The sequence below is a fragment of the Eptesicus fuscus genome, chromosome 5, assembly GCF_027574615.1.
Source record: "Eptesicus fuscus isolate TK198812 chromosome 5, DD_ASM_mEF_20220401, whole genome shotgun sequence".
NCBI lineage: Eukaryota > Metazoa > Chordata > Mammalia > Chiroptera > Vespertilionidae > Eptesicus > Eptesicus fuscus.
In genome coordinates this window covers 42,557,564-42,574,910 of record NC_072477.1, presented here as the reverse complement: position 1 = coordinate 42,574,910, position 17,347 = coordinate 42,557,564, and the positions used below count along the sequence as shown (strand labels likewise).

At 44.9% G+C, this 17,347-nt stretch overlaps 1 pseudogene; it reads left to right on the top strand.

The window, feature by feature from the left end:
* The first annotated feature begins 9,159 nt into the window (after positions 1-9,159).
* LOC114230566 (heterogeneous nuclear ribonucleoprotein A3-like) lies at positions 9,160-11,734 on the top strand (annotated as a pseudogene).
* Positions 11,735-17,347: the final 5,613 nt, after the last annotated feature.

Here is a 17,347-nt window from a genome sequence, read left to right as displayed (position 1 = left end):
CATTATTTGCAGCTAATATAATTGTATACATTTAAAAGCCCCCAAAAATCGGCAAATTACTAGAATTCATAAGAGAGTCCAGCAAGGTTGCTAAAAATGAAAACTAGGTGAAAGTATATGTGACATATATAACTGACAAAAAATTAAGATCAAGATGTTAATCTTAAAATAAGAAGACAAACTAGTAGAATAATGGGCAAAAGACATTAATAGGCACAAAAAAAAGGAAACAATTTTCCAACAAAAAATAAAAACACACTCAACCTCATTGACAATCGGGTATATATATATCAATGGCACAATAAGATACCATTTTCCACCAACTCCACTGGCAAAAAAAAAAAAAAAAATTAGTAACACCAATTGCTGGTGGGGCTGAGGATCAGTGGAACCTTTTATATACCACATGTGGACTGTAAATTGGTACAAGTATGAAAGACACTTTGGCAATATTTTGTAGAATTAAACTAGATATGCTACAGAGAACTTCTTGCACATGCATAAGAATATTCATTGCAGTACCATTACAATAACAAAAAATTGGAAGCTCCTAAATGTCCATTGATAGGAGAATGGATAAATAAATAGCTGTTCAGGCAGTGAATGCACTACAGGGACACACATACTTGTAATCTGGTCAAATATCTATACATATAAAAGGCTAATATGCAAAGTGTCCCCTTGGGAGCTCAACCGGGAGAATGGGAGTTCGATTGCTCGCTATGACGTGCGCTGACCACCAGGGGGTGGCGCAGAACGCAGGAAGGCCCCGGCCAGCAGCCAGAAGGAAGGCTTCGGCTGGCAGCCGGAAGGCCCTGATCCAGGCCTAGGGATCCTACCCATGCATGAATTTCGTGCACCAGGCCTCTAGTAACATATAGAAAAGGAAAGCTGTGGGAAACTACAGAAAAAGTATATGTATATGTAAAAGTATATCACTTTTATAAAGCTCAATCAAATAAGTATGCTAAATATTTTGTTTAGGGGAGCATAAACATGCGATAAAACTACGTATTTTCGAAAATCAAGAAATGGCTCAACATAAAATTCAAGTTAGTGTTACCTCTGGTGAGAAGGCAGAATAAGATAGGAAAAGAGGTATACAGGTGGATGCATCAATAGGTAACGTTCTCGTTCTTAGGTTGGATGGTGGGTTTACAGGAATTTATTTTATGTCACATTTATTCTTTTGATGTATCAAACACCAGGCATGAAGTCTTTTTAAAGTAGCCTGTAGTTTCCCTCTTTCACCACTACATGGCAGGCTAGTCCGGCAGTAAAGTGACTCCTGGAAGGAAAAGGCTGATGACAAAGGAAATGTACCTTGTGGCCGCATCCTAGTAGCATTCACTGTCTCCCAGAGGAACACATAAAAAAGGGCTGTGTGTTCTTAGAGAGTTTACCTGCTTAACCAGGCCAGCTCAGTGCACATTACTCTGGTGTGGGATCTTGAATCCATGTGGCCGGGTTTTTTCCTTTCTGCCTGGTTATGTAACGATTTTATAAACTTGCAAGTGTTTTATATTTATATGCATAGCTCATGGACACAGACAATAGTGTGGTGAAGGCCTGGGGTGGTGGTGGTAGGGGCTAGGTGGAGGAGGGCACGGGGGGCGGGGGGGAATGAGGGGACATCTGTAATACTGTGCACAATAAAAACATATAGATTAAACAAAAGTGTATCTGCTTGAATGTTGATTTTTATTTCTCAGAATTTTCCAATATCTACCAAGGTGTTCATTCCTTAAATTAACAACATGGAGCATGAAGTTGGTTACTTGGCCTCCCTCATGGCAAGGGACACATCAAACTTCGCCTTCTATGTTCATGGATTTGGGGCTATGTTTTTCAGCATTAGCATTAGAACCCGTGTTTAATGAATGTCTGGATGACACTGTTATATATAGGAATATTTTAAATCTAATAACATTTATGTTAAAATAGCCACACACTAGTCATCAAAACCACTCACAGAAATTCTGATGCCAAGTTGCTTGTTAACGTAATGTGATTGACAAATGTGGGTCATATTTCTGTTTTAGCCGCCAGTGTTCATCACTGAGTGGCAACAGCACACACAGGGCTGCAGCCACACACTTCCTTTTCCTTCTCCAGCCCTGCCCTGTCCACTGCATTAGCCGCTAGCCACATGTGGCGAAGGAATTGGAATGGATGTGCTGTAAGTGTAAACTACACACTGGATTTTGAAGTCTTAGTATGAAAAAAAAAGGGGGTAAAAATGTCTCAATAATTGTTAATATTGATGACATGCTAAAATGATAGTGTTTTAGTATAAGTTAAACCTAACTTCACCTGCTTCTTTTCACTCTTTTTTTTTTTTTTTACTAGAAAATTTAAAAGGATACGCGTGGCTCACATGCGTGGCCCATATTTTACTTCTATTGGACAGCATTGCTCCCTAGATGTTATCACCAATAATTGGGATACGATACCTACTTATGGGCTGGCTTCAGGGATGTGTGGCCAGTGCAGTCTCACAGGGCCCCGTGCTCTGCTGTCATTGCCTTGACATTTAAAATTTTCGTCCTTGAATTTGAGTTTTAGAGGTGAAGTCTCATGGGACACTGGAGCACTGTCCTGCCTTCCAGGGATGGCTCCTAAGGCCCTGCCCTCCCCCCTCCACTGCTACTACCTTCAGTCGCCGGCAGGGGGCGGGCGCGGTCAAGGAGAGGGCTGTGGTGGTGACCATCCCTTCCCGGGCCGGCAGCGCAGAACTCTCGGCTACCCAGATCCAGGTGCGGAGTGCGACAAGCTGGCAGTACCGGCGGGGGTTGCCTGTCTGTCCTGGTTTGGGCAGCGGACCTTTGGGCAGGAGGGACACCTGGCTTGACTTCTCTAGATCGCACCCCGCCAGGGCGCTCGCGTGCACCCGCACCCCGTGTGGAGGGACCCCGCCCTGGAGGTGTGGGTGGGGGCCCTGAGAAGGGGCACCACTCACCCTGAGAGTGTCCAGGTGCCCAGGGGAGCATAGTCCGGCTGCAAGCTTGGGGCAGGGGTGCGGCGGAACTTCTATTTCTCCTTCTAAACGTCCTCAGTCTTTGCTGTGTTTGTCTTTTCTGGAAAGCTCAAGGCACGCTCTGGGGACAAGCCAAATTGATGTTTCTCTCTCTCTCTCTTGCTCTGGCTCTTGCTCTTCCTCTGTCTCTCAAATCAAGAAATGAATAAAATTTCAAAAATTCATGCTAATAATTTAAAAATTAATACACAATAAATGTAAATCCACATGCGAGTTAAATACCGTGATATCTGTATTTAAAACTGGGACTGCACAATATAACGATGAATGATGAAATTCATGCTAGCCCTGCCCCAGTAGCTCAGTTGGTTGGATTGTTGCCCAGATGTACCAAGGTTGTGGTTGGATCCTGGTCAGTACACACACAAGAGTCAGCCAATGAATGCATAAATAACGGGAACAACAAATTGATGTTTTCTCTCTCTCTCTCTCTTGCTCTGGCTCTTGCTCTTCCTCTGTCTCTCAAATCAAGAAATGAATAAAATTTCAAAAATTCATGCTAATAATTTAAAAATTTTAATTTTACTTTATTTAGACATTGAGTAGCAAACAGAAAGACCACAACAAGACAAGAGAAATCATTGGAAGAAAGGAAAAAGCTTTTTGAACAAGGGGCCCTGCATTTTAACTTTGAACTGAGCCCACAAATGATGTAGTCCATCCGCTTCCATAATCTCAATTTCAAGCATCCTAGACTCTAATCACTCCTTCTGGTTGCCCAGCTCATCCCCCCAGCACCACAAGTCCAATAACTGGTTCCAGTGGGACCTACAATTGATTGATGTTACCACCTTTTCTCTGTCCTTCCCTCCCTACCTTCTGCCTTCCTTCTTTACCCAGTTTTAATGTCATTGTCCACTGTCCAAGTCACTCCTGGGAATACACCCTGAACTCCCTGGTCTCCCTCATCATTCTCAGCTGATAAGAGTAAATTCCAGCAACACCCATCTCCCTGCCCTCTGTGACCCCTCATTCTTCTCTAGGCAGCCTTGGGTTCTTGGCCTGGCCGTCTCCAGATTCCAAAGAGCAGCCAGAGAATAAGACACAGTGTGCCAGCACTTTTTGTGTTTCTACTTTGGCCATATTTGCTCCGGTGCCATTGGCCAGAGCAAGTCACATGGCCAAGCCCTGCCTCACAGGGTGGAGAAGTAAGTCACATGGCCAAGCCCTGCCTCACAGGGTGGAGAAGTAGACTCCACCTCTTGATGGAAGAAGTTGCGGTTACATTGCAAAGGGTCTCTTAAGGAATGGGGAAAATGTATGGCCATTTTTCCTAGTTTGCCACAAACTTTAAAAGGAAAGAAAGTAGATGGATCTTAAATTTTCACTTTCCAGGCGCATCTTAGTTTCTGCAAACTCGACTACTATTTTCCCAGCAACCTGGTTATTAGGAAAATAGGAAGAAGAGAGGCAACTTTGTCAAGTCATTAAGTTCTCCAGAATTATGATGATCTGATCACCATACATAACTAAAAGGACTACTTTTAAAAACAAGCACCAAACACTTATTGAGTGCAATGTTTTACATGGGTTATAATATTTGTTTCCCATAATGACATTACAAGGTAAGTAGTATAAAGCCCATTTAATAGATGAGGAAATAGAGACACAAAAATAGTTAAAATATTTGTATAAAGTCACACATCTGTGAAGTGGCAGAATTCAGGAGAGAGAAAGAAACAGAAACATCAGTGATGAGAGAATCATTGATCGGCTGCCTCCTGCACGCCCCACACTGGGGATGGATCCCGAAACCCAGGCATATGCCCTTGACCGGAATCAAACCCAGGACCCTTCAGTCCTCAGGCCGACACTCTATCCACTGAGCCAAACCAGCCAGGGCTGATAACTACTTTTTGCAAGAAGTTTGCATTCTATAACTTTATTACATATTGACTATATACTAATTTAACAAAAAACTATAAAATTATTTTTATATTAAACTCTATTAAGTCAGAGAGAAATGCTATGTAATATAATAGCATAGTAATGTTAAACCCTGGATTAGATTGTGAAAGTCATAAATTTGTATACTACCACTTAATTTACTTTTTAATATTCAAAGAAAGATTTTTTATTTGTTAATCCTCACCTGAGGATATTTTCCCCATTGATTTTTAGAGAGAGTGGAAAGGAGAAAGAGAAATGGAGAGAGAGAGAGAGAGACAGAGAGACAGAGAGAGAGAGAGAGAGAGAGAGAAACATCGATGTGAGAGAGATACATTCATTGGTTGCCTTCTGCATATGCCCTAACCAGGGCTGGGGATGAACCTGCAACCCAGGTACATGCCCTTGACCAAGAATAGAACCTGAAATCCTTCAGTGTGAGGGCCAACACTAACTGCTGAGCCACATAGCCAGGACTAAAGAAAGATGATTTTAAACTGTATTTTTGGATAGGTAGGACATTCACACAATTAAAAAGGTACAGCTCTGGCTGGTGTGGCTCAGTTGGTTGGGCATTGTCTAGTGCATGGAAAGGTTGCTGGTTTGATTCCTGGTCAGGGCACATGCCCAGGTTTCAGGTTTTAATCCCGTTAGGGGGTGTGCAGGAAGCAGTTGATCCATGTTCTGCTCTCACATCGATGTTTCCCTCTCTCCCTCTCCCTTCCTTATGTTCTATCCACGGAGCCAAACCAGCTAGGGCTGAAATGGCTTTTATAAAGATTGTATAATATGATGGGAAAATGTTTATGACACAATATTAATTTTTTCAAAAGCAGGAAATAAAATCAAACATTATAAGTAGTGTATATTACACATTTTGACTACAAATATATAGAAAACAAACCTCACATCTAGGAGTATAAGGTTGAGGCCCTGCCCACGGTAAACTCACAGTATGGAAAGGACAGACAGCAAAAAGAGGCCAAAACAGGCAGGCCTCCACTTTTGTGAAAAAGGAGATTCAGGCTAAGCTGGTCTTGTTGAGTAAGAACCGAGACCACCCATATCAACATGACACACTCTTCCTGGAAATTCTTGCCCAGGAAGAGAAATAGATTAATTGTGTGCTTCAAGAAATTAATTTTTCCGAGTTTGGTCATCGGGGACAGGACAGACTGCTCCCCTATCAGAACTACAGACTGCTCACATAGGCAATGAGCTCATTTATGTGACAAAGTTTATTTATCAAGATTTTCTTCAAGACCCTCACTTCTGTGTGTCTACAAATCCTAAACTGTCTTAAATGTCACAAACTGTGTCCAATCCCATTTGGTTTTCTTTTTGTGTTTTTTTTTTTTGCTTTGAAAAACCACCTTAAGCCACTTGAGCTCAGATCCCAAAGTCCTATAAACAGCCTTTCTTGAAATCTCCCTTCTGACATAGTAGCAAGTCTCGGTGGGGCTGGTGTTCTCCCTCGCTGCAGTACACGTGTAACAGACTTGGACTGACTTTGCTTGATCAACAGGTTTTTCTGGTGTTCTTTTGGGGTGTTGGCAGTAGACAAGAGTTCTCACAAAATCTGTGGACTTGAGTGAAAAAGCAACTGACACTTTCATAACCCTTTAACTGAAACTTAGCATTTCCTTCAATTATGAACAAACCCCGGTGGCTTTTTCACCCGTAAAAATACAGGTCTTTTCAGTCTGCATTAGAGCTGTCGCATATTCTCAAAATGGCATTTCTGCCCACCACCACTCCGAAATGACTGTGGCGGCAGAGCTGTGAAGGCTCTGAGATGTTGCCCTACTTGCAAGCTAACCAGACAGACAGCTTGCCACAGTTTCATGGCTGCTGACAGAAGGCACGAAACTTCTGGATCTTAGATGAAAGACTTCATTACAGCAAAAGTGGTAGCCAGGGTCAGTGTATCTGTGCTGTTTCCCTGATCTCTAATTCCCACAGGCCAACTCAAAGGGCCAGGTGATAGGAGCACATGCAGTGGATTATGTTACAAGAGAGGAATTTAGGGCCCAGGGCCCAGTGCTTTTTAAGCAGTAAATGAAGCAAGCAGCAAATAGGCTGGCCTGGTTGCCTAAGTGACGAGATACCGAAACTGCTCAGTATCACGTGATGGATAAGCCTTGCAGTCTGGCACACTCAGCAAGAATGTCCAGGGGAGTTCAGGACCCTGCCCCGGCAACATGTAGTGCTGGATCCTGTTATTAATGCATTAATAAAGGAGCAGATGTTTTACCATATCATCATTTTGTTTTTATATTTTAATATGACTGGCTTCTTTTATAAATCTATGTATTTTATTATGTACATATAAATACCTTATTCTGAGAGAGGGTTGGTAGGCTGCTTACTCAGGCTGCCAAAGGGGACCATGGCACAAATAAGGTCAACAAGCTGAAGATTTAAAAAAATATTGTCAACAACAAGTATTTTTTAAATAGATGTTTATTGATTTCAGAGGGGAAGGGCGAGGGGGAGAGAGATAGGAACATTAGTGATGAGAGAGAATCATTGCTCTGCTGTGTCCTGCACACCCCCTACTGGGGATCGAGCCTGCAACCTGGGCATGTGCCCTTGACTGGAATCGAACCTGGGCTGGCTCTCTCCACTGAGCCAAACCAGCTAGGGCGTCACCAACAAGTATGGATACAAAAAGAGAACTTCACACAACTCCATTCTCAGGAAAACCTGTTCAGAGCGCTCCTTGTCTGGGAAGCAGAGTGGGACGGGCCTGGCAGCAGATCCAGGAGGCTGGAGCTCGAGTCTCAGTTGTGTGAACCCCAGCTAGTTAAACTCTTCGTTCCCACTTTCCTCCTCTGCAACGTGAGACACCTGTTACCTAACTCACTGGCTCACAGGTTCAAAACAGAGAGTAAGAGGTACATTCTGGGGTGGGGGGTGTGGGAGGTGTTAATGAATATATTTTCTGGAGAGTAATTCAGCTATCTGTACTCAAAAAAATTCAAATCCTTCAAGCTAGTAATTCAATGACCAGAGATTTATCATTAGACCATAATTAGATATAGAGACAAAAATATAAGTAAAAAGATGTCCGTGGCAGTGTTATTTGTAATAGTAACATGTTTGCAACCTCTTGAATGTCCAACAATTAGGGCATGGCTACAGAAATTGTGGCAACCTATGCTGATAAAAGCAGACTTTAAGAAAAAACATGTTTACTGATTTCTGAGAGGAAGGGAGAGGGAGAGATAGAAACATCAATGATGAGAGAGAATCATTGATTGGCTGCCTCCTGCACACCTTTACTGGTGAGCAGGCCCACAAAGGGGGCATGTGCCCTGACCGGGAATCAAACCCAGACCTCCTAGTTGACAGGTCCATGCTCAACCACCGAGCCACGCCGGTTGGGCAAAAAAGCAGACTTTTTGAATTATTACAGTAGAATGACTGATAACATTGGAAAATGCTCATGATTTTATGTCAAGTGATCAAGAAAAGATAAAACTCTTTATGTCGTAAGCCTCCACTTTTGTTTAATGAACTATATATGTATGTGGACTTAGAAAAAAGACTAGTTGGAAATTTACTGAAAACGTTATTGCTGGTGGTATATTTGAAAATTTTTAATTTACATAAAAAAAATTTCCCAGTATTCCCCAATAACCACAGGCTACTTTGTAACAAGAGAGTCAAATTATTTAAAAAAGCAACTCGAGATTAAGGCTATTGGCGTGAAAGGGCTTTTAAAATCATATTGAGCTGCACAAATGTGAACTGTTACTAGTGTTCTTTCCCTGGGGCTTTAGAAGCATAGTTGGATTCATGTGTAAATCAAGAAATTTGACTGCAAGGAAGATCAATTGGTCAGTGGGCAGCTGTGTGCAGCTCCTGCAGAGGGCATGCTCCCTCTGCTTGCTCCTGCTCCCCCTCCCCCCGCTCCCCTCCCCCCAGCTCAGCAGCTCTGAGACCCACCCAGCACTAACCCGTCTGTTTTTCTTCCCCTCCATCCACCACCCAGCCCGCCCTCCTCTGATATGGGCTGTGCCTGTCGGGTCTTGTCTCCTGGGCTGAATCACGCCTCAGAAATGGAAAACGCCTCAAGGCCAGGGCCTGTGTTGGAAGGCTGAGGCCCAGCTTTGATGTTACACCAATGTCCATAATGAGGGTTTCGCTGCAGGTTCCAGGCTAGAGGGCAGGTGTGGGTGGTGCCAAGTTTATGGGCTTCTGGGCTGTGGCCCTCATGAAATGCTAAAGCCATGGGGCCAGACACAGGTGAGGAAAAGGTCACTTCTTTGGTATGATTTGACGGCATCCTGTGGTCTTGCTCACCCCAGGGATCTCTGGCGCTAACTCACGCTGCTCCACTCCTGGGGTCTCCACCATTAGAGAAGGCTCCTGTTCAAATGCACATGGACCACCTGGGGCAGGAACGTAGCCTAATGTTAGGACTGAGGCTCTGGGATAGTCCAGGCACCTATGGTAGTTAGATTTGCATCCCAACTCCACTACTGCTTGGGTCTCCTCACCTGTAAAGGATGACCAAAAGCACTTGTGTACGCCAAGCGTTTGACAAGCACAGTTCTAAGTGTCTTTCTCAGATTAAGTCATTTGAATCACACAGCATCCTCATTAAGCATGTGCTGTTAGCATCATGTCCCTCTTACAGATGAGGAAACTGAGGCCCAGAGTGGATAATTCACTTGCTCAAGGTCTCACAGGGTCAGCACTAGGATGAACCCAGGCAGTATGGCTCCAGAGTCTCTGTTTATAACAATCATGTTAGAGAGCCTCACTGTAAGATGGGACAACAACATTAACTGTTTTATTAGGAGCTTACTTTGCGCCGGGCACTGTGCTAAATGCTATACAGGAATTTCTCGTTTGTTCATCCTGATGCCTGGATGAGGCCTGGGCGATGATTACATGTTAACATGGACCTGGCAGGACAGTCCCCTGTCCCCCTGTTGAGGGTTGGGCCTTGAGGAGGTTGCTACAGCCTAGAAGAGCTAAGATGTGTCCATAGATAACTGTGACTCATGGTGGAATCATCACTTAATGGTGCTGGAAGAGAGCGTAGAGATTATCGGGTTTAAACTCATTTTTACATCGGATGACAGAACTGATTTGCTTTCTTTATTCCCGTAGGGTTTGGCGTATGACCTAGTGAGATAATAACAATAACCAACACTTACTGAGTTGCTTGCTGTGTGTGTGTGTGTGTGTGTGTGTGTGTGTGTGTGTGTGTGTGTGTGTGTGTGTGTGTGTCTCATTCAACCCTCACAACAGCCAGGTAGGAGAGGCACTATTATTATCCCCACTTCACAGGGAGGGAGGGCCATGATTCTAAAGAAGCAGAGCAGTTGAGGAAACTGTTTATTGGTGCTCTGAGCTTTGAAACTACGGAGGACAGTTTAAGAGAACATTTTGAGAAATGGGGCACACTCACAGGCTGTGTGTTTGTTGAGACACCCCCAAACAAAACATTCCGGGGCTTCGGTTTTGTGACTTACTCCTGTGTTGAAGGGGTGGATGCAGCAATGTGTGCCCAGCCACACAAGGTTGATGGGCGAGTAGTGGAACCATGAGAGCTGTTTCTAGAGAGGATTCTGTCCAGCCTGGTGCCCATCTAACAGTGAAGAATATTTTTGCTGTTGGCACTAAAGAAGTGTGGACGAAAGGGGCCACATGCTAACCTGACTAGTTCAGGGAAGGCCCGCATGGCAGTTGTGCAAACTCAAAGACCTAAAATAACCACAAAGGACGGTCTGGAAATGAAATATTTAACTACAAGCAGGTTATAGTGGGTAGTCATGTCCCAGGCCAGTATTTTCTCTGACAAAGATCAACTTCATCTTTACTGAGCCTATTGTCTTTTTGCAGCTAAGATAACATACCTGTGAAATGTCTGGGTAACTTGTAACTTCCCTCCCCCCACCCCCTCCTCCCCTCAGGTCACAACAAATGGCACCACCGCATTCCCTCATTGTTACTGTTATCATGCTAATCATCAACTGTTAACTATTTTAACTCTCCTGTATTCATCTATGTAAAAGAAGCTTATGTCCATCATTTCACTTTTATCCTATCCCAGAGGTTTCCCCCGCTTTGCTTTCTCCCACCTCCCTAATCTATTACCAATGAATTTCATGTAACCCACAAAAACAAGGTATGAACTGGCCATTCTCCGGAGCATTATCCCAAATCGTTGAGATTCTGCTTCCCTGCAATTGTTGACAGATTGGCTCAAATAAGCTCACAAAATTCTTTACAGGTTTGAATGGTTTTTACGTTAACATTACATACAGAAGAATATAATTTGAGAGACTACTTTGAAAAGTATGGCAAGATTGAAAACACAGAAGTTATGGAAGACTGGCAGAGTGGGCAAAAAAAGAGGATTTGCTTTTGTAACTTTTGTTATCATGATACAATTGATAAAATTGTTCAGAAACACCACACTATTAATGGACATAACTGTGAAGTGAACAAGGCCCTTTCTAAACAAGAAATGGAGTCTGCTGGATGGATCGCAAAGAGGCTGTGGAGGTGGATCTGGCGACTTCATAGGTCATGGAGGAAACTTTGGTGGAAGAGGCTATGGAGATGGCAGAAGAGGTGGCTATGGAGGAGGTGGTGGTGGATATAATGGATTTGAAGGTGATGGTGGCAACCATGGTGGTGGTCCTGGTTGTAGCAGTAGAGGAGGTGGTGGTAGACCAGGATATGGAAACCAAGGCAGTGGATATGGTGGCGGTGGTGGAGGATACATACGATGGTTACAATGAAGGGGGAGATCTTGGCGGTAACTACGGTGGTGGTGGTGGTAGCTAAATGATTTTGGAAATTACAGTGGACAACATGAAGGGGAACAGTTTTGGTGGAAGAAGCTCTGGCAGCCCCTGTGGTGGTGGTTATGGATCTGGTGGTGGAAGTGGTAGATATGGTAGCAGAAGGTTCTAAAAACTCAGCAGAAAAGGGGCTACGGTTCTTAGCAAGAGAGTGAGCGAGGAGCCGTCAGGAAAGCTGCAGGTTACTTTGAGACAGTCGTCCCAAATGCACTAGAGTCTTGGTTGGCAAACTGCAGCTCGCGAGCCACATGCGGCTCTTTGGCCCCTTGAGTGTGGCTCTTCCACAAAATACCACGGCCTGGGCGAGTCTATTTTGAAGAAGTGGTGTTAGAAGAAGTTTAAGTTTAATAAACTTGGCTCTCAAAAGAAATTTCGGCCGAAGCTGGTTTGGCTCAGTGGATAGAGCGTCGGCCTGCGGACTGAAGGGTCCCAGGTTCGATTCCGGTCAAGGGCATGTACCTTGATTGCGGGCACATCCCCAGTAGGGGGTGTGCAGGAGGCAGCTGATCGATGTTTCTCTCTCATCGATGTTTCTAACTCTCTATCCCTCTCCCTTCCTCTCTGTAAAAAATCAATAAAATGTATATTAAAAAAAAGAAAAAGAAATTTCAATTGTTGTACTGTTGATATTTGGCTCTGTTGAGTAATGAGTTTGCCGACCACTGCTCTAGAGGAACTGTAAGAATCTGCCAGAGGAGGAACGATGATCCACAGTCAGAAAATTGACTGCAGCTTAAATAGGAAACCCTTCTTGTTCAGGACTGCCAGAGCCACAGTTTGCGGAATGTGCAGCTATTGATTAATGCAATGTCATGTCAATTAGATGTACATCCCTGAGGTCTTTTTCTATGGTAGCCTTTCTTTTCCTTTTCATTGCATCAGGTATACTGCCCTGTAAATTGTGGTAGTGATGCCAGGAATAAAAAAATTGAGGAATTTTTAACTTTTCAATATTTGTGTAGTTCACTTTTTCTACATTTTAGTACAGAAACTTTAACAAAATGCAGTTTTGAAGGTGTTTCCTTGTGAGTTAATAAGTAAAGAAGATCAGTGCTAATCACTATTTTAGATAAATAGAAGTTGGTATTTAAATTAGCATATTTTTGTGACTTTAATGACATTAAGATTTACCTTCAAATGAAAAATATATCTCAAAATAAAAATAAAATAAAATAAAGAGGTTTTTAGCTGTGGAAGTTAAGTTTTTTTGTTTAAAAGAGGATAAAGAGTGACTGGGTCGGGGTCAGACAGCCTGATCCAAATCCTGGTGCTCTCCCATACTCTAGTTCCCAGGCCATGAGCAAACCATCTACACTCAGTTTTCTCATCTGAAGAACGGGGATTGCTAATGCTGGTATGTTGTTCAGAGGCTTGTGCAAATTTCACATGCTAATCTGTGTATGGTGTTTACTACCATGCCTGGCATACAGTAAGCACTCAGTAAGAGCCAGCTATTGTTATTCTGTTATCATCCCAGGGTACTTGACTGTACCAAGATTCAGGGAGGAGTGGGTTGAGAAGAAATTAGACAACACTGACTTTCTGCCCCCCTCCTACACCTTAGGTTTTGTTTTTGACAATCATGCTTTTCAGGGAGAGGTGAGGATTGGGAGGAAGAGGAAGGAGATAAGGCCAATGGGCCACCAGTCCTCTGAAACTGGGCTAGTAGAGACTGGTCATCAGTGGTGTCTTGGTTGTTACACTCTGTGCCGAGCTGGCACGGCCATGGCATACTCAGCCCCACGTTGGGCGCCATATGTGCCGAGCCAACTCAGCCAGGTTCGGTGAGCCTGAGAGGGGGTGGTGAAGGATTGAGAAAAGACAGACAAGAGAAAAAAGCTGGGTCAGGGTGGGACGCTGTCCTCTCTGATGGAGAGCTAGCGACAGCGCCCTGGACTACAAGCTGTGTCTTTATTTTATAGCCAGATTCCACGAGGCAAAGTAAGGGCGTGGTCAAGATGTTTACAACATTCTCGTGGGTTTCGAATCTACTCAATTACATGCACCTGAACTCTATCAAGGCAACATCACTCAGCTACGTAGGACCACAGGTTCGGACCATAGGCTCAAGCTTACAACTATAGCCTTTGGCTATAATTGTGCTGGGAGGGCTTTGCCCTCCAAGCTAGGACTTGCACGTAGCTTTGCCATGAGAGGACTGTGCCCTCTCATTAGTCCGAGGCTTGAACCTGTCCAAATGCTGTGGCCGCTCTCCACAACACTCATTGCTTTCTGACATCTTCCTTCTGTAGCTCTGTTGTAATTTCTGAGTTCTTGTTGGTTAGCCTCCTGAGCCCATTGCATACTGTAGATTTAATCTCCATTCACAGAGGCAGACACGTCCCTGCAGGTTAATGTTGCAACAGAAGGATGCCTCCTTCCCAGGAGCAGGCTGGGTGGAGGAGCTTGCATGTTGCCATTATATCAGCCCTGCAAGAAATGTAGTTATTAATTCCATTGTACAGAGGAAGAAACTTGCTCAAGGCCACAGATAGCCCATAGAAAAGGGAGTTCAACCCCCAAATGTTCAACACCAGGGGTCATTCTCTTCCATTAAAATATGTGGGAGGGTTATAGGACTAAAACAAGTATCTTTCTGGTGCTCAAATATGACATGTTGCATGCACTTTGAATTACATCTGGGAAACTCCATTGATTTAGAGCTGTAAGGCTGGGCCTACCTGGCTTGGAAAAAGGAATATCCCATGGAGGGTCCAACTAATTCTGCTGGACCTCCCAATTCCCAGGAAGCAAAGCACTGGAGGTTGGTTCTGTCTTTGGTCCAGGTGGAAGGTTGCAGTTTTTGTCATCTGCAAATCAACCTCCAGCAGTTATAGTTCACTATTGTTCATTTGCTCAGGAGCTTTCTGTCAAGGGGGTGGGGACTAGGTCAGAAGCACAAGGAACTATTTCTGGGCTTTGGCCTTTGGAAAGCAGCCTTATCCTGTTTACACATTCTCTTCAGATTTGCACAATCTGACCACAGATATGTTGCTTGCCAAGCCCAGGTAAATACAGGCAGCCAAGTAACTCTCCAGTCAGCCAATGCTACTGAACAACCAAAGGATCCCAGAACCCTATACTGTACTAGACAACTGTGATAACCATAGAAGAGCAACTCAAGGCTCCTGGCCTTGGACTGTGGAGCAGAAGTGTATTCCTACCTGGTGGAGGAGGCCATGCAGTGAAAGCTCTGAGCCCTTCTCTAGCATGACTCTGGGTCTAGTTACCCCTCCTAGCTCCTACCCAGTTACACCCTGAATTGAGGTGTCAGCACCAGGATGAACCCTAATTTATCTTACAAGGGTGAGAGGAGGAAGAAGGAAGTCTCTTATTCAGCATTGAAGAGCTGGATGAACCGGGTATTCTTCAGAAAATAAAACTGAAGGGAAAAAGGTGCCCATGTTTGGATCACCTTCTTCAAAGAGTCAGGTGAAAAAAGACTGATGATGCAGGGCAAAAGGCTGTGTGTGTGTGTGTGTGTGTGTGTGTGTGTGTGTGTGTGTGTGTGTAGGAGCAGGGTGGGTGGGGGTGGAGAAAGAGAGACGGAGTGAGGAGGTAGAGGAAGAGGGTAATGAAGGCTGAGGGAGAGGGAGAGGTAAGTGAGGGAAGAGGAGGCCTGGTTGCTCTCAGAGCCAAGGAAGACAGCTCTCAGATCACTCATCTGAATGTGTCGCTGCCAAGTCTCCAGAGGCCAAAAAGCCTGGGTCAGCCTGTCCAGAACTGGATCTTCTAATCCTGAAGCCCCAGAATGGAACCACCCACCTCCCACCTCTTTTCCACCAGCTATTTCAGAGACTCCCATCTCATATTCTGCCCTCATTTTCAACATTATTTTTGTTTAATATGGTAAGGGGTGAGGGGACAATGTTTGTGTCGGGAATGGCAAGTAGGTAAAGTCACGTTGCAGAACGGAGGAAAGAATTTGAGAAGTGGCCCAAACTCCCACCAATAGCTCTGCAGCTGAGGTGAGGCTTTTACCAACTAGGACTGGACTGATGGGGTTCAAATAAAATAATGTATGTAAACTTGTTGAGACTATCCCCTGTCCCTTGGGACCAAATAAATACATTTGTTCTTTCTCTGTGGTAGATAATGTCCTTGGCTTGGGAATGAAGGAGGTGAGGGTGTTGGGGGAAAAAGAAGTAATTTCTATATTGAAAGTGTACTTTTTGTGACTGCCCAGGAGCATCACCATCACCACTCCTACCATCTTAGTTCAAGACCTTTTCTCCTCAATGGACTTCCTGCTTCTACCCTTGCCTCCCAGAGTTGACTCTCCACACAGCAGCCACAGTGATCTTTATAAAAACGTTAGAGACCCAGTGCACAAAATTCGTGCTGGGGGGGAGGTCCCCTCAGCCCAGCCTGCATTCTCTCCAATCCGGGACATCCCTCTCACAATCCTGGACTGCTGGCTCCTAATTGCTCACCTGCCTGCCTGGTTGCCCCTAACTGTCCCCTGCTGCTGGCCTGGTCGCTCCTAACTGCCCCCCATGCCGGCCTGGTGGCCCCCAACTGCCTCCCTGGTTGCTCCCAACTGTCCCCCCTGCCAGCCTGTTCGCCCCCAACTACCCCCCTCACCAGCCTAGTCGCTCCTCACTGCCCCCCTGCCAGCCTAATCTCCCCCAACTACCCCCTCTGCTGGCCTGGTCACCCCCAGCTGCACTCCCCCTGCTGGCCTGGTCGCTCCTAACTGCCCCCCCCCTCGCCAGCCTGGTCACCCCTTACTGCCTCCCACCCCACCAGCCTAGTCGCCTCTTACTGCCCCCCCTGATGGCTTAGTCACCCCCGACTGTCCCTCCTGCAGGCCTGGTCGCCCCCAACTGCCCCTCCCTGCAAGCCTGGTCACCCCACACAGCCTGCTTGTTCAGTCGTTTGGTTGTCCCTCATTAACCCCCCTGCCGGCCTGGTTGTAGGCAGCCATCTTGTGAGGGCTGAGGGTCAATTTGCATATTACCTCTTTATTATATAGGATAAATTGTATTTTTTAAATTTTTTTTATTGTTTAAAATATTACATGTAGTAGTACATATATCTCCTTTTGTTTCCCCATTGACCTTCCCCAGCCTCCCCTACTCCTGTCGTATGCCCTCACAACTCCCCCCCACTCCCAATGTCTTGTGTCCATTTGTTGTGCTTATATGCATGCATACAAGTCCTTTGGTTGATTTTGGCACTCTCCTGTTTAAAACTCTTCAAATGGCCCCATCATACTTTAAAAAATATATTTTAATTGATTTCAGAGAAGAAGGGAGAGGGAGAGAGAGATAGAAAATCAATGATGAGAGAGAATCATTGATCAGCTGCCTCCTGCTCACCCCATACTGGGGATTGAGCCCACAACCCGGCATGTGCCCTGACTGGGAATCAAACCATGACCTCCTGGTTCATAAGTCCAAGCTTAACCACTGAGCAATGCCGGCCGGGTCCCCATCACACTTTTAAGAGTAGAAGTTAAATACTTTACCATAGGTTACTAGGCCCTAACAAGATGGACTCTGCTGACTTTATCTCCTACTAGAGGCCCGGTGCACGAAATTCGTGCAAGGGGCTTGGCCCTGGCAGCCACGACAGCTTGCCTCGGCCCTCGCAG